A 24,314-nucleotide genomic window follows, 5' to 3' on the forward strand; every position below is an offset into this window, starting at 1 on the left:
AGCAGGGGGCAGAGCCCCCTTGTTGACTTACTGACTCACTTTGTTGATCAGTCCCTTGACAGATTTATCCTGCTAGACCTCATTTTGTTGATCGGTCCTTTAATCGACTGTCCTATTGATTCACTTGCCAAGCCTCATTTATTTGATCGGCCTCCCTTACCAACTCTATTTGTTCACCTTCTAGGCTACATTTTGTTGATCAGTCCCCTATGTTCTATCAACACACCTGCAAGACTTCATTTTGGTGACTGATTCCCTCGCCAATTGTCCCACTGATTCACCTGCTAGGCCTCGCTTTGTTAATCAGTGTCATGGCTGACTGTCCTCTCAATTCATCAGCTAGGCCTCACTTTGTTGATCGGTTCCACAACCAATTTTTCAATCTATTTATGTGCTAGACCTCACTTTTTTTGATTGTCCCCTGACAGATTGTTCTCTAGATTCAACAGCTAGGCTTCACTTTGTCAATAGGTTCCCCAGCTTACAGTCTTACCAATTCATCTGCTAGACCTCACTATTTTGATTGATTCCACGATCAATTGTCCTATTGATTCAACGGCTAGGTTTTGCTTTGTTAACTGGCATCCTGGCTGACTCTCCTTTTGATTCACCTGCAAGGCCTCACTTTGTTGACCAGTCCCCTGACCAATGGTCCTATCGATTCGCTTGTTAGACTTCAATTTGGTGATAGATCCCCTGGCCAATTGTCCCATTAATTCACCTACTAGTCTGTGCTTTGTTGATCGGTCCTCTGGTTAACTATCCTATCAATTTGCCTGCTAGACTTTGCTTTCTTGATTGCTCCCATGGCTTACTGTCCTCTTGGTTCACCTGCTAGACCTCATTTTGTTGATCGGTCCTTTAATTGGCTCTCCTATTTGTTCACCTTCTAGGCTACACTTTGTTGATTAGTCTCCTATGTTCTATCAACACACTTGCAAGACTTTATTTTGATGACTGTTTCCCTCGCCAATTGTCCCATTGATTCACCTACTAGGCATTGCTTTTTGTTGATCGGTGTCATGGCTGACTGTCCTTTCAATTCACCTGGTAGACCTCATTATGTTGATCGGTCCTTTAATTGACTGTCCTATCACTTCACTTGATAAGCCTCATTTTTTTGATTGGCCTCCCTTATCGACTTTCCTATTTGTTCACCTTCTCTGCTTCACTTTGTTGATCAGTCCCTTGACAGATAAGCCTGCTAGACCTCAGTTTGTTGATCGGTCCTTTAATCGACTCTCCTATTTGTTCATCTTCCAGGCTTCATTTTGTTGATTAGTCCCCTATGTCCTGTCAACACACCTGTAAGACTTCATTTTGGTGACCAATTCCCTCTCCAACTGTCCCATTGATTCACCTGCTAGGCCTCGCTTTGTTAATCAGTGTCATGGCTGACTGTCATCTCAATTCATCAGCTAGGCCTCACTTTCTCGATCGGTTCCACAACCAATTTTTCAATCTATTAATGTGCTAGACCTCACTTTTTTTGATTGTCCCCTGACAGATTGTTCTCTAGATTCAACAGCTAGGCTTCACTTTGTCAATAGGTTCCCCAGCTTACAGTCTTACCAATTCATCTGCTAGACCTCACTATTTTGATGGATTTTATGATCAATTGTCCTATTGATTCAACGACGAGGTTTTGCTTTGTTAACTGGCATCCTGGCGGACTCTCCTTTTGATTCACCTGCAAGGCCTCACTTTGTTGACCAGTCCCCTGACCAATGGTCCTATCGATTCGCTTGTTTGACTTCAATTTGGTGATAGCTCCCCTGGCCAATTGTCCCATTAATTCACCTACTAGTCTGTGCTTTGTTGATCGGTCCTCTGGTTAACTATCCTATCAATTTGCCTGCTAGACTTTGCTTTCTTGATTGCTCCCATGGCTTACTGTCCTCTTGGTTCACCTGCTAGACCTCATTTTGTTGATCGGTCCTTTAATCGACTCTCCTATTTGTTCACCTTCTAGGCTACACTTTGTTGATTAGTCCCCTATGTTCTATCAACACACTTGCAAGACTTTATTTTGGTGACCAATTCCCTCGCCAATTGTCCCATTGATTCACCTGCTAGGCCTCGCTTTGTTAATCAGTATCATGGCTGACTGTCCTCTCAATTCATCAGCTAGGCCTCACTTTGTTGATCGGTTCCACAACCAATTTTTCAATCTATTAATGTGCTAGACCTCACTTTTTTTGATTGTCCCCTGACAGATCGTTCCCTAGATTCAACGGCTAGGCTTCACTTTGTCAATAGGTTCCTTAGCTTACAGTCTTACCAATTCATCTGCTAGACCTCACTATTTTGATTGATTCCATGATCAATTGTCCTATTGATTCAACTTCTAGGTTTTGCTTTGTTAACTGGCATCCTGGCGGACTCTCCTTTTGATTCACCTGCAAGGCCTCACTTTGTTGACCAGTCCCCTGACCAATGGTCCTATCGATTCACTTGCTAGACTTCAATTTGGTGATCGATCCCCTGGCCAATTGTCCCATCGATTCACCTACTAGTCTGTGCTTTGTTGATCAGTCCTCTGGTTAACTATCCTATCAATTTGCCTGCTAGACTTTGCTTTCCTGATTGCTCCCATGGCTTACTATCCTCTTGGTTCACCTGCTAGACCTCATTTTGTTGATCGGTCCTTTAATCAACTCTCCTATTTGTTCACCTTCTAGGCTACACTTTGTTGATTAGTCCCCTATGTTCTATCAACACACTTGCAAGACTTTATTTTGGTGACTGATTCCCTCGCCAATTGTCCCATTGATTCACCTGCTAGGCCTTGCTTTGTTGATCGGTGTCATGGCTGACTGTCCTCTTGGTTCACCTGCTAGACCTCATTTTGTTGATCGGTCCTTTAATCGACTGTCCTATCAATTCACTTGCTAAGCCTCATTTTTTTTTTTGATCAGCCCCTGATCGACTCTCCTATTGATTGACCTCCAAGACTTCACTTTGTTGATCAGTTCCCCGGCTGACTGTCCTATTGATTCACCTGCCGTACTTTACATTTCTGATCGATTCCCCGACCAATTGTCCAATTGATTCACCAGCTAGGCTTCACTTTGTTGATTGGTCTCCTAACCAAGTGTCCAATCATTTCACCTGTTATGCCTCACTTTGTTTATCGGCCCCCTAGTTCACAATCTTACCAACTCATCTGCTAGACCTCTCTACGTTGATTGATTTCATGACCAATTATCCTATCGATTCACTTGCTAGGCTTTGCTTTATTGATTGGTACCCTGGCTGACTGTCCTATTGATTCATCTGCTAGGCCTTGCTTTGTTGATCAATTCCATGACCAATTGTCCAATCAATTAATTTGCTAGACCTCACTTTGTGAATTCGTCCCCTGACCAATTGTCCTTTCGATTCATCTGCTAGGCTTTGCTGTGTTGAGTGGTCTCCTAGCCAATTGTCTTATGTATGATTCACATGCCTGGCCTCATTTTGTTCATTCATCTCCTGACTGATTGTCCTCTGACCTGTTATACCCCACTTTGTTGATACATGGATCCTACTCTGTGTCGTATCTCTGCATTGGCACAGACGCTGGAAAAAACTAATTCTTCTGTCCATAAAATAATTTATCAGAATGTGATTGGAAATTTTATAGTGATTCATCTGTTGGTGAAGAAAGATTCATGGATCTTGACTTTGCTGACGATGCTGTGATCTTCGCGGAGTCAATGGAGGCTCTGATCAGGGCGCTTGAGAGTCCGAATGAGGAGTCTGAGTGTCTGGGCTTGTGAGGGTCCTGATAAAAACTGAGAGCCAGGCCTTTAATGACCTCTTGGGCACGGCCATCAGCGGTGTGTCTGTCTGCAGAGAGAGTGTTGACCTCGTCAAGAGGTTTACTTACCTCGGCAGTGACATTCATATCTCTGGTGACTCTTCCTATGAAGTCATTAGAAGGATTGGGAGAGCATGGGGGTCATGAGGTCACTGGAAAGGGGTGTGTGGCACATCTGATATCTCTGCAAAAAGATGAAGGCCCAAGTCTTTAGAGTCCTGGTGCTTCATGTTTTGCTAAACGGTTCCAAGACATTAATGCTATCCAGTGACCTGAGATGAAGACTGGACTCCTTAGGAATGTGTCTCTTCACAGAATCCTTGGCTACCTCTGGTTTGACTTTGAGTTGAACAAGCAGTTGCTCACGGAGTCCCAAATGAGGCACATTACCTGCACTGTGAGTTATGGCAGTATGGCCATGTGATGCGATTCCCTGAGGGCATTCATTGTTGAGGACCCAAGCGGCTGGACCAGGCCAAGGGGAAGCCCACATAACACCTGGCTGAGCCAGATAGATGGTAATTTCCGGAAGGGTGGGACTGGATGGCGTCTCTGCCTGGAGGGTTGCCAACTGGGATCCTGAGTTGTTTCGTCATGTGGTAGGTGCGCCAAGGTGCTGTACCAAAGCATGCTTCTCAACCTGACCTGATCTGACGCCCCAAACACACATGTCCAGATAACTGGCATTTCCATTGTATGAGGGTGAATGTGTGTGTGTGTGTTGTCTCTGTGATGAAACTGCCTGTACAGAACTGGTTCCCCCATGGTGCCTAACTCTGATATGATGAGCTGCATTCCCCTCACATACTCCTGATTTAGGTAAAGCAAGTTTCATAATGTTACACTAACCACTTACTCTGGGATCAAATCCTAGTCATTGTTTAAATGGAGTTTGCACTCCCCCATGTTGGTGTGGGTTATTGTATGGGTACGCCAGTTTTCATTCCACATCCCCGTGCAGGTTAGACTAACTAGCTTAGGTTAGATTAACTGGTGAATCAGTTTTGTGTGTGCCCTGTGATGGACTGGCCCCTGTGTGCAGTATCGTTTCCCACTTTGCACCTAGTGTCTTTAGTATAGACTTTATCCCCCTGTGCCCTTAGCTGAGACTAAGGAGGTCTGAGAGTGTCCCACCTCACCCACATCCTATTAAGAGCCTCCATTGCCACATAAGGCCAATCTACTCAATGCATAATCCTCTCTGCTGTTGTTCTAATTTCATAGAATGCTAACAGCATGTTGCTGTTGTATAAAGAATGATTTGCATGAATAATTTCAGTTTGATAAAGACGGGTGGGGGCTTTTGAAGGAGGGAGGGGGTTCAAAATCAACCTTAAGATCACCTCCATAATCACACAGGCCCAAATTGCTCATTATTCAAAGGAGACACTGAACAGAAATTCTAATCATATGCAGTTGTTTCCAGTCTAATCAGCTTTGCCCCCCTCCCAGTTCCTCCCACCCCCGGCACTATTGATATTTCGGTGACAATTTTTTTTCCTTTTTAACAGCTGTTATTACAACATAAGCCTGTTATGTAGAGCTCAGTAAACTGGCTCATCTGTATTGGGGTTTATTTGAATTTCTTGTCAAAAAGACTTATGTCTTCCTTTAATGTGTTAGCTTTTGTTACGGACCCCTACTTGACATTTAGCTCTTGGTCCTGTCTGACTGTCAAAACGATTCACTTGCTAGGCCTAACTTTGTTGACTGGTCCCCTGAGCGACTGACTGATCAAGTCACCTGCTAGGCTTCGGTTTGTTGATTTATCCCCTGGCCGATTGTCCTATCGACTTCCCCGTTGACCTCATTTTGTTCACTGGTTTTCTGACCAACGAGTCACTTGCTAAGCCTCCCTTTCTTGATTGGTCCTTTGGCTTGGTTAACTGTCCTATCAATTGACCTGATAGGTCTTGGTCCCCTGGTTGACTGTCCTATCATCTTCTCTTCTAGACCTCGCTTTGTTGACTGTCCTGTCGATTCATCTAGTAGGTCTCATTTTATTAATCAGTCCCCTGGCTAACTGTCCTATCAACTGACCTGCTAGGCCTCATTTTGTTGATTACTCCCCTGACCGATTGTTTTATTGACTCACCTGCTAGGCCTCAGCTTTTTGATAGGTCCCCTGACTGCCTGTCCTTTCCATTCACCTGCTAGGCCTCAATTTCTTGATTGTTCTCCTGACTGGTTGTCCATTCAACTCACCTGCTAGCCTTATTGTTGTTCATTTGTCTCATCAATTCACCTGCTAGTCTTCACTTTGTTGATCAATTGCTCTGACCAAGCGTCCCATCAAGTCACCTATTACGCCTCACTTTCTTGATTGATTGGTTCCCTGACTGACTGTCCTATCAACCTCTCTGCTAGGCCTCATTTTGTTGATGAGTCCCTAATGGATTGTCCTATTTATTTACCTACTAGGTCTCACTTTGTTGGTAAGCCCTTGGACCGACGGTCCCATTGAGTCACCTGCTAGGCCTTACTTTCTTGATTGTTCTCCTGACTGGTTGTCCATTCAACTCACCTGCTAGCCTTATTTTTGTTCATTTGTCTTATCAATTCACCTACTAGTCTTCACTTTGTTCATCAATTGCTCTGACCAAGTGTCCCATCGAGTCACCTATTAGGCCTCACTGTCTTGATTGATTAGTTCCCTGACTGACTGTCCTATCAACCTCTCTGCTAGACCTCATTTTGTTGATGAGTCTCTAATGGATTGTCCTATTTACACAAGGGACTGTACTTTCTCTGGTCCTGTTCAGCCTATATACATCGGACTTCCAACACAACTCGGAGTCCTGCCACATGCAAAGGTTCGCTGATGACACTGCTATCGTGGGCTGCATCAGGAGTGGGCAGGAGGAGGAGTATAGGAACCTCATCAAGGACTTTGTTAAATGGTGCGACTCAAACCACCTACACCTGAACACCAGCAAAACCAAGGAGCTGGTGGTGGATTTTAGGAGGGCCAGACCCCTCATGGACCCCGTGATCATCAGCGGTGACTGTGTGTAGATGGTACAGACCTATAATTACCTGGGAGTGCAGCTGGATGATAAATTAGACTGGACTGCCAATATTGATGCTCTGTGTAAGAAAGGACAGAGCCGACTATACTTCCTTAGAAGGCTGGCGTCCTTCAACATCTGCAATAAGATGCTGCAGATGTTCTATCAGACGGCTGTGTTGAGTGCCCTCTTCTACATGGTGGTGTACTGGGGAGGCAGCATTAAGAAGAAAGACGCCTCACGCCTGGACAAACTGGTGAGGAAGGCAGGCTCTATTGTTAGCATGGAGCTAGACAGTTTGACATCTGTGGCAGAGCGGCAGGCGCTCAGGAGGGTCCTATCAATTATGGAAAATCCACTGCATCCACTAAACAGTGTCATCTCTAGACAGAGGAGCAGCTTCAGCGACAGACTGCGGTCACCGTCCTGCTCCACTGACAGACTGAGGAGATCGTTCCTCCCTCACACTATGCGACTCTTCAATTCCACCCGGGGGGGTAAACGTTAACATTATACAAAGTTATTGTCTGTTTTTACCTGCATTGTTATCACTCTTTAATTTAATATTATTTTTTGTATCAGTAAGGTGCTGCTGGAGTATGTGAATTTCCCCTTGGGATTAATAAAGTATCTATCTATCTATCTATCTATCTATCTATCTATCTATCTATCTATCTATCTATCTATCTATCTATCTATCTATCTATCTATCTATCTATCTATCTATCTATCTATCTATCAACTAGGTCTCACTTTCGTGGTAAGCCCTTGGACCGACGGTCCCATTGAGTCACCTGCTAGGCTTCGCTTTCTTGATTGATCCTATGACCGATTATCCTATCAATTGACTTTCTATGCCTCATTTTGTTGATCGGTCCTCTGTGCAATTGCTTTGTTGACTCACCAGCTAGGCCTCAGTTTACCAATATGTCCCCGAGGCCGACTATTCTTCTGATTCACCTACTAGGCCTCACTTTATTGATTAGTAACTTTACTGGTTGTCCCACTGAGTCACCTGCTAGGCCTCACTTTCTCGATCAGTCCCAAGGCCAGTTGTCTTATTGATTGACCTGCTAGGCCTCACTTTGTTAAAATATGGATCCTATTCTGTGTTGTTTCTCTACAGTGGTAGTTTCTGGCCCAAATGCTGGGCTAAGAAGAAGCTATTGTTTCTTTCCATTAAATAATTTATCAGAGGGATTGGGAATCGTAAGGCGGTTCAGTGGTTACTTACACATCACCAGACCACCTTATTTTACTACAGTTTATAGAGCTGTGGAGGCATGATGGCTCAGTAGGTAACACTGCTGCCTCATGGATCTAAGGTCCCAGGTTTAAATCCTGGGTCCATTCATCGCTCTCTCCGTGTCTGCATGGGTTTATTTTCTATACAAGGCACAAAAATAAACTAACAGAACCCTGCACTATCTGTCCATTAATCATTGAACGATGGCCAATTGACAATGGAGAGGAAGAGGAGAGGAAAACAAAACATTAGGAGCAAAGACTTTGGTTAAGTTCTTCTGACATTGTTTCTTGCTTTATGTATTGGGTTTAAGGCCATGTCAGATTTGACGACTTCTCCAGCTGCCTTCATTTACATAATCTTAGAGAGTTGGAGGCAGTCGGCAGCACGCTCCTGTGAAGCCAGTCATTTTATGTGACATGCCCATGATTCCCCCATGCTTGATGTAGTCTCTAGTCATAGCAGCGAGCTGTGTGAGCACGAGAGCTGACAACCAAAGAAAGCTCAACCGGAAGTATAGTACATATAATGCAGCCACGAGGAGTAAAGAACATAGATGTTTTGTGCCTCATGAACCGAAGAGTAGCTCGTCTGTCTGATGTCTCGTGTTTTACTTACCATGACAGAATGGAAAAAAGAGCCATGACTGCTGCTGACCTCACTGTTTCCCACAGGGGTCTATCCTTGTACTGTTACTTTTAAATGTTAAAATGTTTTTAAATTAATGAGACAGACTTCAATATACTTAGAAAACTTGTGAAAGCTGCAGATGATACTAAAATCAGAACAATGGCAGACACAGAGAAGGCAGCAAAACAATTCAAAAAGACTTGGACAAGCTTCAGAACTGAGTGAACACTCGGAAAAAGCAGTTTAACGTAGAAAAGTGCAAAGTGCTACACTTGGGGCAAAAGGAACGTCAATTATAAATACATGATGGGAGACCCTGACCTACAGGAAGCAACCTCTGAAAAAGGCTTAGGGGTTTATGGAGACACAATGCTTTCATCATCTACGCAATGTGCAGAAGCAGTTCAAAGGGAAAAGAAACATTTAGGTTATATCATAAACGATGTTTGAATCTAAATCAAGAGACATTATGCTTATATAATATAGAAGTGCTGTAGGGGAGGATGGGTGTGGCATAGGGAAGGGTGGGTGTGGCTGGGCCCAGGCTCACCTTGATTGGCCATAAACCCAGCCAATCAGTTCACTGTATATGAAATTTTTCGTTAAATTTTATAATTGATTGGGTATTTGTTATTTTATCTTTCCTTCTGTTTCAAAGTGGTATGTCAAATCCCATTGGTTTACTGAATTTTAAAATAAATCTTAATAAATAATTTGCCAGTCTCCTCACTCACGTCCGTCCGAAGCCGAATGTGCAGTCGTCTTCTGTGCACGTCACCTTCTGCGCATGTCCGAAGCCGAATGCGCAGTCGCCTTCTGCGCAGCTGCCCGAAAAACCTTACGAGACCGACATCGCAGCAGGCGGCGGATTTACGGCTGCGGAAATTCAAAGAGAAAGGCGACTTCGACCAACATCCAACCCCAACATCGCGGGAGGCGGCGGATTTACGGCCGCAAAAATTCAAAGAGAAAGGCGACTTCGATTAAAGCTCTAGAAGCCTAAAAGGTGATTTTGACTACAGCTCAAGGCCTAATTACGCATTCATTCAATACACCTATATCAGGTTTGTGGCGCTTATACTTATTACTATTCCACTCGTGCCCGTTTCATCTTACATTGTCGAAACGGGCTCTTTGTCTAGTAAATAAATAAATAGGGCGATATTACGGTGTATGTGAAACCTGATTGGTAGTAGCCATTAGACAGTTAACAGAACCTTAAGTTGCTTAATTAAGTATTTTCAACAAACACTAAGAGAGAGTTTTTTATTTTGAAGGGTTATTTCTGATATAGTAAAACAAATGGGAATATCAAGATTTTTCAAAAATCCTCGTTTAGAGTTTTTTTTTATATCTGTAAATCGGATCAAGGCACAGTTGATTACAGTAATCCCTCGCTATATCGCGCTTCGCCTTTCGCGGCTTCACTGTATCGCGGATTTTATATGTAAGCATATTTAAATATATATCGCGGATTTTTTGCTGGTTTGCGGATTTCTGTGGACAATGGGTCTTTTAATTTCTGGTACATGCTTCCTCAGTTGGTTTGCCCAGTTGATTTCATACAAGGGACGCTATTGTCAGATGGCTGAGAAGCTACCCAACTTACTTTTCTCTGTCTCTCTTGTGCTTACTTTCTCTGATCCTGACATAGGGGGATTGAGCAGGGGGGCTGTTCGCACACCTAGACGATATGGACGCTCGTCTAAAAATGCTGAAAGATTATCTTCACGTTGCTACCTTCTGTGCAGCTGCTTCCTGAAGCGACATGCTGCACGGTGCTTCGCATACTTAAAAGCTCGAACGGTACGTATTGATTTTTGATTGAAAAACAAACTCTGTCTCTCTCTATCTCTCTCTCTATCTCTCTTTGTCTGCTCCTGACGGAGGGGGTGTGAGCTGCTGCCTTCAACAGCTTTGTGCCGCAGTGCTTCGCATACTTAAAAGCCAAACAGCCCTATTGATTTGTTTGCTTTCCTCTGTCTTTCTGACAGACTCTGCTCCTGACGCGCACTCCTTTGAAGAGGAAGATATGTTTGCATTCTTTTAATTGTGAGACAGAACTGTCATCTCTGTCTTGTCATGGAGCACAGTTTAAACTTTTGAAAAAGAGACAAATGTTTGTTTGCAGTGTTTGAATAACGTTCCTGTCTCTCTACAACCTCCTGTGTTTTTGCGCAAATCTGTGACCCAAGCATGACAATATAAAAATAACCATATAAACATATGGTTTCTACTTCGCGGATTTTCTTATTTCGTGGATGGCTCTGGAACGCAACCCCCGCGATGGAGGAGGGATTACTGTATATCAAAGTCATCAGTTTGTCTCAGCAACTTGACTGTCTTATCACTTGAACATGATTTTGCTGAAACTCTAGATCGTGATGAAATCTTCGACCAGTTCAATCTAAAGCCCCGAAGCCTGTGTCTGGTATAAAACTTTACAGGACAGGTAGGGACTGATTTTGTGTGTGTGTGTCTCCCTGTGGTGTTATGGGTCCACAGCTCTTCCAGCAAAGGCCAGTTTGTTTAAAATAAATAATCACCGCGTTCGCGGCTTAGGAGGGGGCCTGGTGGCTGTAGCGAGCCGCAGGGCGATCTGCGGTGTGGGCGTTTCTCACCGAAGTGCACAGGTGAGAGACTGCCCACATCCATCCCTCACCTATTCTGTTTCTCTTCTCGTACTCAAATGTGGCACTTGGTGCCATGGCCCACCTGCCAAGTTGTTTTGCCTGCCTAAGGTAAAGTCATCCCTGATGGAGGATCGCGGGAATCGTGGGAAAGAGGGGTCCTTTCATCGGATTGGCTGGCCCGGCGCTGTTTCAGCCGTGGAATGGCCAAATGGGGGAGGCAGCTTGATGGATGAGGTCTCCAGGAGTCTAAACAAATCCAAATCATATTATGTGATATCATCTACTGTTAAATTCTGCACCGTACTTCTAAAAAATTTTTAAAATTTTTTATTGAGGATTTGTTCTGTTCTGTGTATTGTATTGTATTGTATTGACCCACTTCTTTTGACACCCACTGCACGCCCGACCTACCTGGAAAGGGGTCTCTCTTTGAACTGCCTTTCTAAAGGTTTCTTCCATTTTTTTCCCTACAAGGGTTTTTTTGGAAGTTGTTCCTTGTCTTCCTTGTCAAGTGGCAGGGCCTGCTAAAGCCCATTGCGGCACTTCCTGTGTGATTTTGGTCTATACAAAAATAAACAGTATTGTATTGTATTGTATAAAGGGAAGCGCGAGCCGGTTAGAAGGGAAAAAGTAAAAGAAAGAAAGGAAGAAAGAAAGACGGAGGTTACGGAAGGAAGGAAGCATGCAAGGAAGGGAGAGAGAGCGAGTGCGCTGGTGCGAGTGAGTGAGCGAGAGTGAACAGGCTCGCAGCAGCTGAGTAGGCAACTCGGGTGTTAGGCCGACACCCCGGGCGTAGTAGTTGTTGTCACTCCCGCAGAGTTTTACGAAGGACGGGAGTGACTGGAAGGCGAATGATTCTCCACAGATGGCCGCGGGAGTCAGGACTTGGGAATGTGGTGTCCTCCACGTGAGAGCCTTGGCCGTTGGAGGAATTCCCAGGTCACTGTCGGGGGGAGCCGACCGGAACCAAGGATCGGAATGGCGACTGACAGTAACAGTAGAAGTAGGCAGAAGGTCAGCTGCATTAAGAGCGCCTCGCCTGTTGCAGGGCCCGCATGGGAGAAGCAGGTGAGCTGCTAACGCTAACAGAAAAGGAGCATCGGGCTTGTCATTTGTTTTTTTAAAACTGCTTCCTGAAGTGCATTTTAACCTCGTTTTATAGGATTGTTGTTTTTGTATTTTAACCTCCACATATTTCTTTTAATGGATTATTTATTTAATGAAGACTTTTGAATGCACTGCTGCACTTTACTTTGAACACTGTGTTGATTTATTTTGAATTAAAGCACTTTGCACATTTGTTACATCATCCCCTTGTTCATTGTTATTGCCTCACTGTCTAGCTCACTGTCGGGCAATTTTCTAGGGGCGCCGCGAAAACTTTTGTAAAATATTTAAAATTGCTAGTGTTTTTGAACTTTTGGTTGATTAAAAAGATAATGTTTAAAAAAATATATATATTTTATGTTGGAAAAACAGATAACGGTTAATCAGATTGTTGAATAAACGAATGTATTTATTTTGAATGCAAGTTAAAATTTTCGCTGTTCACCATTCATCATAATATCAACACCAGCTGTGTCAAAAACACATCTCGTGAGACTTAAAAAATCTCGTTGTTAGAAGATCTCGCTCACTGTACAGATAGAAGAAGGCGGAGCAAATATAGAACGAGAAAATATCCATCCATCCATCCATTTTCCAACCCGCTGAATCCGAACACATGGGTCTGCTGGAGCCAATCCCAGCCAACACAGGGCACAAGGCAGGAACCAATCCCGGGCAGGGTGCCAACCCACCGCAGGACACACACAAACACACCCGCACCCCAAGCACACACTAGGGTCAATTTAGAATCGCCAATCCACCTAACCTGCATGTCTTTGGACTGTGGGAGGAAACCGGAGCACACGGGGAGAACATGCAAACTCCACGCAGGGAGGACCCGGGAAGCGAACCCAGGTCCCCAGGTCTCCCAACTGCGAGGCAGCAGCGCTACCCACTGTGCCACCGTGCCGCCCACGAGAAAATATGAACGCTACATTTCGGCTCTTGCTGACGAGAGAGTATCGCTGTAGCTGCAGCATGTCTTTGGCTGTAGCTGCAGCTCTCACCACATAATCGTCTGAGTACTACTATGGAAAAATTAACCTTATTTTCGCTCTGACACCGCTGATCAACACAGTAAACTTTGTAAACTCAGTGACCTTTTCCAGTTTACCATTTGGAAGCCTCTTATCTCTGTGAGCAAGGTTTTTCAACACTTACGGAAATGAAGTCTAAGAAACGCGAGAGACTTCAAATGATCGACAAGGAAATGCGCGTCTGTCTTTCGAAAATTGATCCTCGCATTAATCTCATATGTGCTGAAAAACAATCTCAACGTTCACATTAATTAAATTTAAGATTTATCCTTTGATTCCTTTATTAATAAAATGTCTTTCAAACTTGTAAAATTAACTGTTTTTATTGCCGATTGTCCACAGATTGTGTCGTCACGACTTTATTTATGGGCAGTCCCTCAGGTGCGGCGCGAAAGAAAAGTTTTGGACTTAGTGCGCCGCAACTCGAAAAAGGTTGCCTTTCGCCGGTCTAGCTCATCGGTGACATTACCGACGGTGTTGGGTTCAGGGGCTCCCTAACAGCCGATGGGAGCACGGAGCTGAACCCGCATCGTCACACTCCCGTGTCACAACAACATTTGATTGCCTTGATAGTTTTTGCTCAACTTTTGCCTGGTCCTAATAATTCAGTTATGTGAATGTACCACAGTATGAATAGATTTTTTAATATTTTCTGGAAAAGCACCCTTGTATATCCTACTAAAAACTACAACACCCATTTTTACACAGGCTCACCCTAAAATCTATTCCTGGCTGCTATTATAGTGCACTGGTTAGGCCACATTCGGAGTATCGTGTGCAGTTCTGGTCATCACGCTAAATAAAAGACATAGCAGCACTCGAAGCTGTGCAGAGGAGAGCAACCAAGTGCATCCCAGGAATTAAGGACATGTCCTGCTGTAACAGACTCAGAGAATTCAACCTGTTTAGTCTGAGTAGAAGAGACCATGTGGGGACCTCATCCAGGTCTTTAAAATCCTCAAAGGCATCGATAAATCTGATCCAGCAGAATTCTTTTACCTTAACATTAAGGACACCAATGGAAATTACGGTGAAACGCATTCAGGACTAAAGCCATGAAGCACTTGTCTATAAAGAGCTGTGAGAATCAGGAACAAACTACCAAGACATGGAGGTGAAGCAGAAACCCTGACAACCTTTAAGAAGAATCTGGATGATGGATTAGAAGAGTGCAGCTATTCTTACAGTACCAGTAAGCCCGCGATTTGCCAGCGAATCGGAAATCCAAGAATGGCAATCAGTTTCTCTTCCGTCCGATATCTGGATGGATAACATATCATGGAGGGTGGGTGCGTCTGGGGAAATGTCATTTAATTAAATAAGCATATCTGTACTAAAGCGGTTTCGTTTTGTGGAGACGTGATTCCGTTGCCTTTGCTGACACCGATGGCCAGTAGAGTGGAGCACAGCAAGTTTAGTGTACAGGTTGTGGTGTTCGTGTGCCAGCCACTGAGTCTGGGAAGCCGCTGGGTTAGAGTCTGTGACCGTTATGTGATCTATATTACTGGCACAGTGGATTAGAGCAAGTGTAGCTCTCAGGTTGTGTTGTTTGGGCGGGACGCCGCTGCGTTTGACTCTGGAATCTGGGGCGGGCGCCAAACTGAATGACCGCTATGTGATCAACATTACTGGCACAGTGGGAGCCGTGACTGTTTTTCTTCCGCTGTTTTAGAAACGCATTGTAGGTGCCTGCGTTCATCGTGTGTATCCATGCGGGCTCGTTTTTGTATTTCCGTTAGTTGAGCTGTTTGTTTTTGGAGCCGTGACTCCGTTAGCTATACGGCGTCCACTGTTAAGAATTATAATCGCACTTACGTTTAATACGGAGTGCTCGTGTATTGTTTCTTTCCATCTGGTGGAGTTTCTGTGTTTTCTGTGGCTGGACTGTTAATAATGTATTACTGTAATACTGTAATGTCATTCCAATATGCTGTGTAGTGTGGACCTCTGGGGTTTCTGTACTGTAATCCAACCTTCGAATCCTCTCGTTTATTTTTTTTGCTCTGTGGCGGGCTCGTTGCAGTGCGTCAGTGCACGTGCGCTTCGATGCGCCCTGCGCTATTTTTCTGTTCTGTGGCGGGCTCATCCATATTGTGCGGCAGTGCGCGTGCGCCATATTGTGCGGCAGTGCGCGTACGCCTCGATGCCCCCTGCGCTATTTTTCTGTTCTGTGGTGGGCTCATCCATATTGTGCGGCAGTGCGCGTGCGCCATATTGTGCGGCAGTGCGCGTACGCCTCGATGCCCCCTGCGCTATTTTTCTGTTCTGTGGTGGGCTCATCCATATTGTGCGGCAGTGCGCGTGCGCCATATTGTGCGGCAGTGCGCGTGCACCTCGATGCGCCCTGCGCTATTTTTTTGTTCTGTGGCGGGCTCATCCATATTGTGTGGCAGTGCGCGTGCGCCATATTGTGCGGCAGTGCGCGTGCACCTCGATGCGCCCTGCGCTATTTTTTTGCTCTGTGGCGGGCTCGTTTTTATTTTTTTGCTCTGTGGTGGGGTTTTATTTTTTCGCTCTGTGGCGGGCTCATTGCAGTGCGCGTGCGCCTCGATGCGCCCTGCGCTATTTTTTTGTTCTGCGGCTGGCTCATCCATATTGTGCGGCAGTGCGCGTGTGCCATATTGTGCGGCAGTGCGCGTACGCCTCGATGCGCCCTGCACTATTTTTTTGTTCTGTGGCGGGCTCATCCATATTGTGCGGCAGTGCGCGTGTGCCATATTGTGCGGCAGTGCACGTGCGCCTCGATGCGCCCTGCGCTATTTTTTTTGCTCTGTGGCGGGCTCATCCATATTGTGCGGCAGTGTGCGTGCGCCAGATTGTGCGGCAGTGCGCGTGCGCCTCGATGCGCCCTGCGTCCATATCCGGTTTACAACCTTCGGTTAGTAAGATGGATGTTCTTATGTACCTGTTCATTTTCATGGACTAGGAGATCCAAAGCACAAAAATCCCAACAAGTTCGAAAAAGCACTTTCAAAAATTGCTGACTAGAGGGGGGAAAACCGCCAAACCCCAGATAGAGACAAAAGGCCCTTTATAATATAAAATGGTTTATCCTTAATGAAAATGTTCAGACATTACATGAACCTCTATTGAGCGCAAAGACACAAAGGAATTATCTAAAGCAAGACGCCAATCCCAAGCAACCAAAGTCCTGAAACAGGATCCATGCTCTGAGGCTAAGGATCTGCGCTGGTATCCAGAAGGTTGCCGGTTCGAATCCCCGTCACTGCCAAAAGAGATCCTACTCTGCTGGGCCCTTGAGCAAGGCCCTTAACCTTCAATTGCTACAGGGGCGCTGTATAATGGCTGACCCTGCACTCTGACCCCAAGAGGTATGCAAAAACTAACAAATTCCTAATATAAGAAATTGTATAAGGCGAAATAAAGAACAAAAAAAAAGCCATTGTCAAAAACAGAAGATAGGTTTGAAAATCCGGGGAATTCAAAATAGCACAAAAAAGGCACATGTAATGAACCACCAGGAACTGTGGAAGACCAACCAGATTTAGAGGGTGGCAGCAAAGTCCTGGCATTGATTGATTGATGTGGGGACCACCCACATACAGTAACACATGGAACATTTTAAGCAAAAGAAGATTAAGAGGAGACATGACTGAAGTTTTAAAAATTATGAAGACAATCAGTCCAGTGGATCGAGACTTGTATTTTAAAAGGAGTTCATCAAGAACACGGGGGGCACAGCTAGAAACTTATTAAGGGTAAATTTCACACAAATATTAGGGAGTTTTCTTTACACAGAGATCTACAGACACATGGGATAAGAGACTATGTAGTGTGTTAGACAGTAGAACTTTAGGAACTTTCAAAACTCAACTTGATATTACTTTAGAAGAATTAAGTGGACAGGATTGGGCTGAATGGCCTGCTCTCGTCCAGATTGTTCTAACATAACACAAGTAGCTTATAGACAGGATCAAAAAGAAAGAGGAACCCTGGCTTAAAGGTGACATGAACCTTTTGTACAGCACCATCTCCATCAGCCAGTGCAGTATTGGATGTCACAAAAAGGGACAAGCACGACGGCGCTAGCAGATCGGCAAAAACTTGACATGACCTGGAATTTTCTGCCGTCTGGCTCTGGTGAGAAGATCAGCAACTGCCATCGGCAACTCTGACAACTTCAACAACAACTTCAGGTCTTGTAAGGTGACACTGGCTGTAGTTGCGCCTTTATTTGTCCTTCTGGTTCTGACCTCGGCTTAGCACTCATCTCCTGGTTCTTTTTTATCTTTGCCTTCGTGACGATGCGTGTTCATGAGTGGGCCCTGTGATGGACTGGTGGGTGCCCCCGGTAGGGTTTATTCTTGTCTTATACTCAATGCTGCCCCTCAACATGAACTGGATTAAACAGATGTAAGAATACATTAATTTAGCAGATTATAATAAAATATATGGTCATCATCAATTTCTTTTCACTCATCAAGAAAGTAAGTTATGCATTATTTAGCATGACCATAATGCAAAAATATCGTTTTCTCTATCTGAAACCCTTTTTTGGAGGGACTTGGCACAGCTGGGGGTATATTTAAAGAGACGGCGCCGCTAAGGTAACGGATACCTGCTCTGTCAGGAGAAATGTGTTGTTGCAATCTAGAAATAATCTCAACATAACGAAAGGAAGAAAGCCTGTAGGGGGCGCTCAGTCATACAAACGTCACTCACGAACACTGCGCCAGTTCACAGTGGCCATTCAAGATGACAGCGTGGCTTTGATCTGTGGGTGGAAAAACGGAGTCCCTGCGGTGAGTCTGATCCGCGGAAATGAAAAGGCACACACAACAATTAGCATTTCATTTGTCTATTAGGCCATACTGCAGGACACGAGAGCACACAGAAACGAACTTACAAATGATCTACAATTAACTTCATCAATATACTTTTTGATCTTTTTAAATGCGGTTGCATGTTAATGCACAAATAAAATAGACACCAGCTATACAAGATCATTTTAAATGTGTCAGTCATTCAGCCAAGAGCTGGCCTTCTCAACATAAGACTCTGGCTTTTTAGCTTTGTGCTTTTGACATTTTTGTCCAATGGGGGGAAAAAAAGAAAACTAATTTAGATTAACTCAACCAAAGTCAACATCTGAGAGGAAAGCATATGGCACACAATACACTTGGAGTACACAAGCCGTCATTGTTTATCACTTAGTGAGCATCCTGTCTGCAAAAACAGGTACAAGGATTAGGAACGGTAAGCAGAAGGATCTAAATACACACATCTGTCTGAAGTGGGAGAAGACAGGGTGCTAATTGGGCATGAACCCTTAAAAATAAATGTGCAGCAACCTGCCAACCTGATACATCTGCCGAGAAGCAAAGAATAACGACACCGAGTAGTGTAGAACAGCAGCAAGCAGGTTAGAGGCAAGCGATTTGCAGATGAGCGCCATTGTCCTATCAGTCTGGAGAACAAGTGTCCACATGCAGCTTCAGTGGCTTTAATCCAGAGCAGGAAAGAGGAAGGCAGACAGAGATACGGGCAAGATGGACAGACACAAAGACAGACAGGCGGACAGATATAGATAGATAGATAGATAGATAGATAGATAGATAGATAGATAGATAGATAGATAGATAGATAGATAGATAGATAGATAGATAGATAGATTTGAAAGGCACTATATAATAGATAGATAGATAGATAGATAGATAGATAGATAGATAGATAGATAGATAGATAGATAGATAGATAGATATAAAAGGCACTATATTATAGATAGATAGATATGAAAGGCACTATATAATAGATAGATAGATAGATAGATAGATAGATAGATAGATAGATAGATAGATAGATAGATAGATAGATAGATAGATGGATTTGAAAGGCACTATATTATAGATAGATAGATAGATGTGAAAGGCACTATAGATAGATAGATAGATAGATAGATAGATAGATAGATAGATAGATAGATAGATAGATAGATAGATAGATAGATAGATTTGAAAGGCACTATATAATAGATAGATAGATAGATAGATAGATAGATAGATAGATAGATAGATAGATAGATATGAAAGGCACTATATAATAGATAGATAGATAGATAGATAGATAGATAGATAGATAGATAGATAGATAGATAGATAGATAGATAGATAGATAGATATAAAAGGCACTATATAATAGATAGATAGATAGATAGATAGATAGATAGATAGATAGATAGATAGATAGATAGATAGATATAAAAGGCACTATATAATAGATAGATAGATAGATAGATAGATAGATAGATAGATAGATAGATAGATAGATAGATAGATAGATATAAAAGGCACTATATTATAGATAGATAGATATGAAAGGCACTATATAATAGATAGATAGATAGATAGATAGATAGATAGATAGATAGATAGATAGATAGATAGATGGATTTGAAAGGCACTATATTATAGATAGATAGATAGATGTGAAAGGCACTATAGATAGATAGATAGATAGATAGATAGATAGATAGATAGATAGATAGATGGATTTGAAAGGCACTATATTATAGATAGATAGATAGATAGATAGATAGATAGATAGATAGATGTGAAAGGCACTATATAATAGATAGATAGATAGATAGATAGATAGATAGATAGATAGATAGATAGATAGATGGATTTGAAAGGCACTATATTATAGATAGATAGATAGATAGATGTGAAAGGCACTATATAATAGATAGACAGATAGATAGATAGATAGATAGATAGATATAAAAGGCACTATATTATAGATAGATAGATATGAAAGGCACTATATAATAGATAGATAGATAGATAGATAGATAGATAGATGGATTTGAAAGGCACTATATTATAGATAGATAGATAGATGTGAAAGGCACTATATAATAGATAGATAGATAGATAGATAGATAGATAGATAGATAGATAGATAGATAGATGGATTTGAAAGGCACTATATTATAGATAGATAGATAGATGTGAAAGGCACTATATAATAGATAGATAGATAGATAGATAGATAGATAGATAGATAGATAGATAGATAGATAGATAGATAGATAGATAGATAGATAGATAGATACTTGTCATGGTGGTACAACGAGTGCCCAGGTTAGATTTTGGTCCTGGGTGTCCTGTGTTTCTTTGGATACATTTTCTGTGGTCCCAGTGGTCTGATGCTTGCTATGCAGTCAGGACCTGTGCTGCCTCTGAATTTCTGTGGTTAGAGTGACTGCTAGAATGTTCTCTTCTATAGTATGTCCTTCTATCACGCAGCTCTCCATTGCTTTGACCAGACTGAGCATATCGACATATAAACGTCTAGGCTGTTTCCCTACATTACACTCATTGCTTTTTGGTTGATCCTGAGTTGAGCGAACCTCAGAGTGGCGCCAGTAATAACGACATCACAAGTATCAACCAACCTAAATAAGGCTCCTCCACAGGGCTGCTGGACTCGCTCTTCCTGAGGGGGGTGTAGCTCAACAATATGGGAGGAGTTCAGAGACAAACAGCTGAGAGGAGCCGGGTGCGCTGGTCCAGGCATGTAGGGAGGATGCCCTCTGAGGAATTTTGCTGGCAAACCCAGAACAGGCTGAGGGGATTGCATCTGATGGCTGGTGTGGACGTTCAGCAGGACGCTCTGGATATTTTCTGTCCATCTCCGTGAGGTGGAAGGAGAATGTAGATGATCGGGCGTTTTGTGGCGTATACAAACACAAACCCCCCACAAACACTTTGTATTGTAGAGCTGTGCTCCTTCTGCTTCTGCTATAGAGTGACAGGACAAACAAGATGGTGTACAGCGCTCCCTAGCGCCCCCTTTCATAGCAGATAACGTGTTTGCATTATTCCTAATAAGGATGTGTGAGAAATTTGGTGTAACACATATAATAAAACTCAGTATCATTATCAAAACAGACAATTGTGACATCGGAATTGTGACACTCTAGTGTTTACTGCTACCCAACTCCAGAAATGCATTTAATCTGGTGTATAGCCTACACGAATGGGCAGATGTCCACTGGCACCCCTGCCAGGTTGTGACCGGGCGTTATGGCTGCTGCTGCCCAGATGTCTGTTGGTGTGGTCTTTCCTTTTACTCTCCCCACCACATGCGGCCAGGGGCTCGGCTGACTTTATTTGTTAACCCCACACTCCACCCTCACCCGACAGAACACACCCTTCCATTTTCGGTAAATTACCCATGAGAATTGACTCTGCGGCCTTAACTCCCAATTAGAACTTTAACATAATGGCGTTGCCTTTGACAGACGGCAACAAATGGACTTAAAAACAATTACGGCTCACAGGCAACTGCGAGCAGAATGAAAGCGCGCACGACCGCCTCCAACAACTTGTTTCGTGGGCGAGCGCCATTGCGAGATTACCGCGGCTCAGTGTTGGGGGAGATAAGAGAAATGACATAAATTAAAACAAATTGTCCGATGCTAGCTGTGAGAACCTAGGGAAACAATAGAAGTAAAAGCATAAATGTCAATTTGGAATGATAAAAGATACAATCTAAATGTAATCTGAGCGGCCCCCAGACGGGAGGGAGGTAATAGAAGTGCTGGTTTTAGCAGAACTCGCGCCGCTTAAAAAAGAAAAAGAAAAAAAAAGGAAAGAAAGAAAGAGAGAGCAAGAAATGAAATTGTGTAATTAGAAAATAAGGAACAAACCATCTTAGCGTGAAATAAAAACAAGCCGCTTTTCTAAATTGCAGAGAAGACTGGACTGGCGGACGGCACCATAGCACACATAATGTAAAGAGATGCGTAACGAAGAGAATATTTTATGAAGCTCAATGTTTTTTTTTTCTTTATGTTTTTTCTTTATGAGTTTTGGTGTCGTATTAAAAAAAAAAAAAAAAAAGACGCACACCCCCAGTTCGTATTTCATCCCAAAGAGCTCCACAGATCCCAAAGCATGGACGAGTAGCTCGAGGGGGAAACAGAAATCCCGCTTAGGAATCTTTTCCACATGACTTTAGCTGAATAGCGGTGTCATTTCCACAATTTAAAAAAATGTGGTGTAATTAAAAAAAAAAATACTACATAATAGATAGTTCAACACTAAAGGCACAATATAACAGATGGATCAAATTATCAATATATATGAAAGGCACGATAGATAGATAGATAGATAGATAGATAGATAGATAGATAGATAGATAGATAGATAGATAGATAGATAGATAGATAGAGTGCATCCAGAAAGTATTCCCAGCGCATCACTTTTTCCACATTTTGTTATGTTACAGCCTTATTCCATCCATCCATCCATTTTCCAACCCGCTGAATCCGAACACAGGGTCACGGGGGTCTGCTGGAGCCAATCCCAGCCAACACAGGACACAAGGCAGGAACCAATCCTGGGCAGGGTGCCAACCCACCGCAGGACACACACAAACACACCTACACACCAAGCACACACTAGGGCCAATTTAGAATCGCCAATCCACCTAACCTGCATGTCTTTGGACTGTGGGAGGAAACCGGAGCGCCCGGAGGAAACCCACGCAGACACTGGGAGAACATGCAAACTCCACGCAGGGAGGACCCGGGAAGCGAACCCAGGTCCCCAGATCACCCAACTGCGAGGCAGCAGCGCTACCCACTGCGCCACCGTGCCGCCCAGCCTTATTCCAAAATGGATTAAATTCATTTTTTTTCCTCAGAATTCTACACACAACACCCCATAATGACAACGTGAAAAAAGTTTACTTGAGGTTTTTGCAAATTTATTAAAAATAAAAAAACTGAGAAATCCCATGTCCATAAGTATTCACAGCCTTTGCTCAATACTTTGTCGATGCACCTTTGGCAGCAATTACAGCCTCGAGTCTTTTTGAATATGATGCCACAAGCTTGGCACACCTATCCTTGGCCAGTTTCGCCCATTCCTCTTTGCAGCACCTCTCAAGCTCCATCAGGTTGGATGGGAAGCGTCGGTGCACAGCCATTTTAAGATCTCTCCAGAGATGTTCAATCAGATTCAAGTCTGGGCTCTGGCTGGGCCACTCAAGGACATTCACAGAGTTGTCCTGAAGCCACTCCTTTGATATCTTGGCTGTGTGCTTAGGGTCGTTGTCCTGCTGAAAGATGAACCGTCGCCCCAGTCTGAGGTCAAGAGCGCTCTGGAGCAGGTTTTCATCCAGGATGTCTCTGTACATTGCTGCAGTCATCTTTCCCTTTATCCTGACTAGTCTTCCAGTTCCTGCCGCTGAAAAACATTCCCACAGCATGATGCTGCCACCACCATGCTTCACTGTAGGGATGGTGCCAGGTTTGCTCCAAACGTGACGCCTGGCATTCACACCAAAGAGTTCAATCTTTGTCTCATCAGACCAGAGAATTTTCTTTCTCATGGTCTGAGAGTCCTTCAGGTGCCTTTTGGCAAACTCCAGGCGGGCTGCCATGTGCCTTTTACTAAGGAGTGACTTCCATCTGGCCACTCTACCATACAGGCCTGATTGGTGGATTGCTGCAGAGATGGTTGTCCTTCTGGAAGGTTCTCCTGTCTCCACAGAGGACCCTGGAGCTCTGACAGAGTGACCATCGGGTTCTTGGTCACCTCCCTGACTAGGGCCCTTCTCCCCCGATCTCTCAGTTTAGATAGCCGGCCAGTTCTAGGAAGAGTCCTGGTGGTTTTGAACTTCTTCCACTTACGAATGATGGAGGCCACTGTGTTCATTGGCAGCAGAAATTTTTCTGTAACCTTCCCCAGATTTGTGCCTCGAGACAATCCTGTCTCGGAGGTCTACAGACAATTCCTTTGACTTCATGCTTGGTTTGTGCTCTGACATGAACTGTCAACTGTGGGACCTTCTATAGACAGGTGTGTGCCTTTCCAAATC

The 24,314-nt window shown here is 43.7% G+C and overlaps 1 protein-coding gene and 1 long non-coding RNA gene across 6 annotated transcripts in view; one reads left to right on the forward strand and one right to left on the reverse strand.

The window, feature by feature from the left end:
- Positions 1-24,314, reverse strand: part of tenm2b (teneurin transmembrane protein 2b) — a 1,820,998-nt gene that overhangs the window by 587,996 nt on the left and 1,208,688 nt on the right. The window lies entirely within an intron of this gene.
- Positions 12,673-13,775, forward strand: LOC127529696 (uncharacterized). The gene is made up of 2 exons (XR_007936316.1): positions 12,673-12,816; positions 13,604-13,775. It is a non-coding gene; the product is annotated as an uncharacterized LOC127529696 (long non-coding RNA).

The sequence above is a fragment of the Erpetoichthys calabaricus genome, chromosome 11 (genome assembly GCF_900747795.2).
Source record: "Erpetoichthys calabaricus chromosome 11, fErpCal1.3, whole genome shotgun sequence".
Lineage (NCBI taxonomy): Eukaryota > Metazoa > Chordata > Cladistia > Polypteriformes > Polypteridae > Erpetoichthys > Erpetoichthys calabaricus.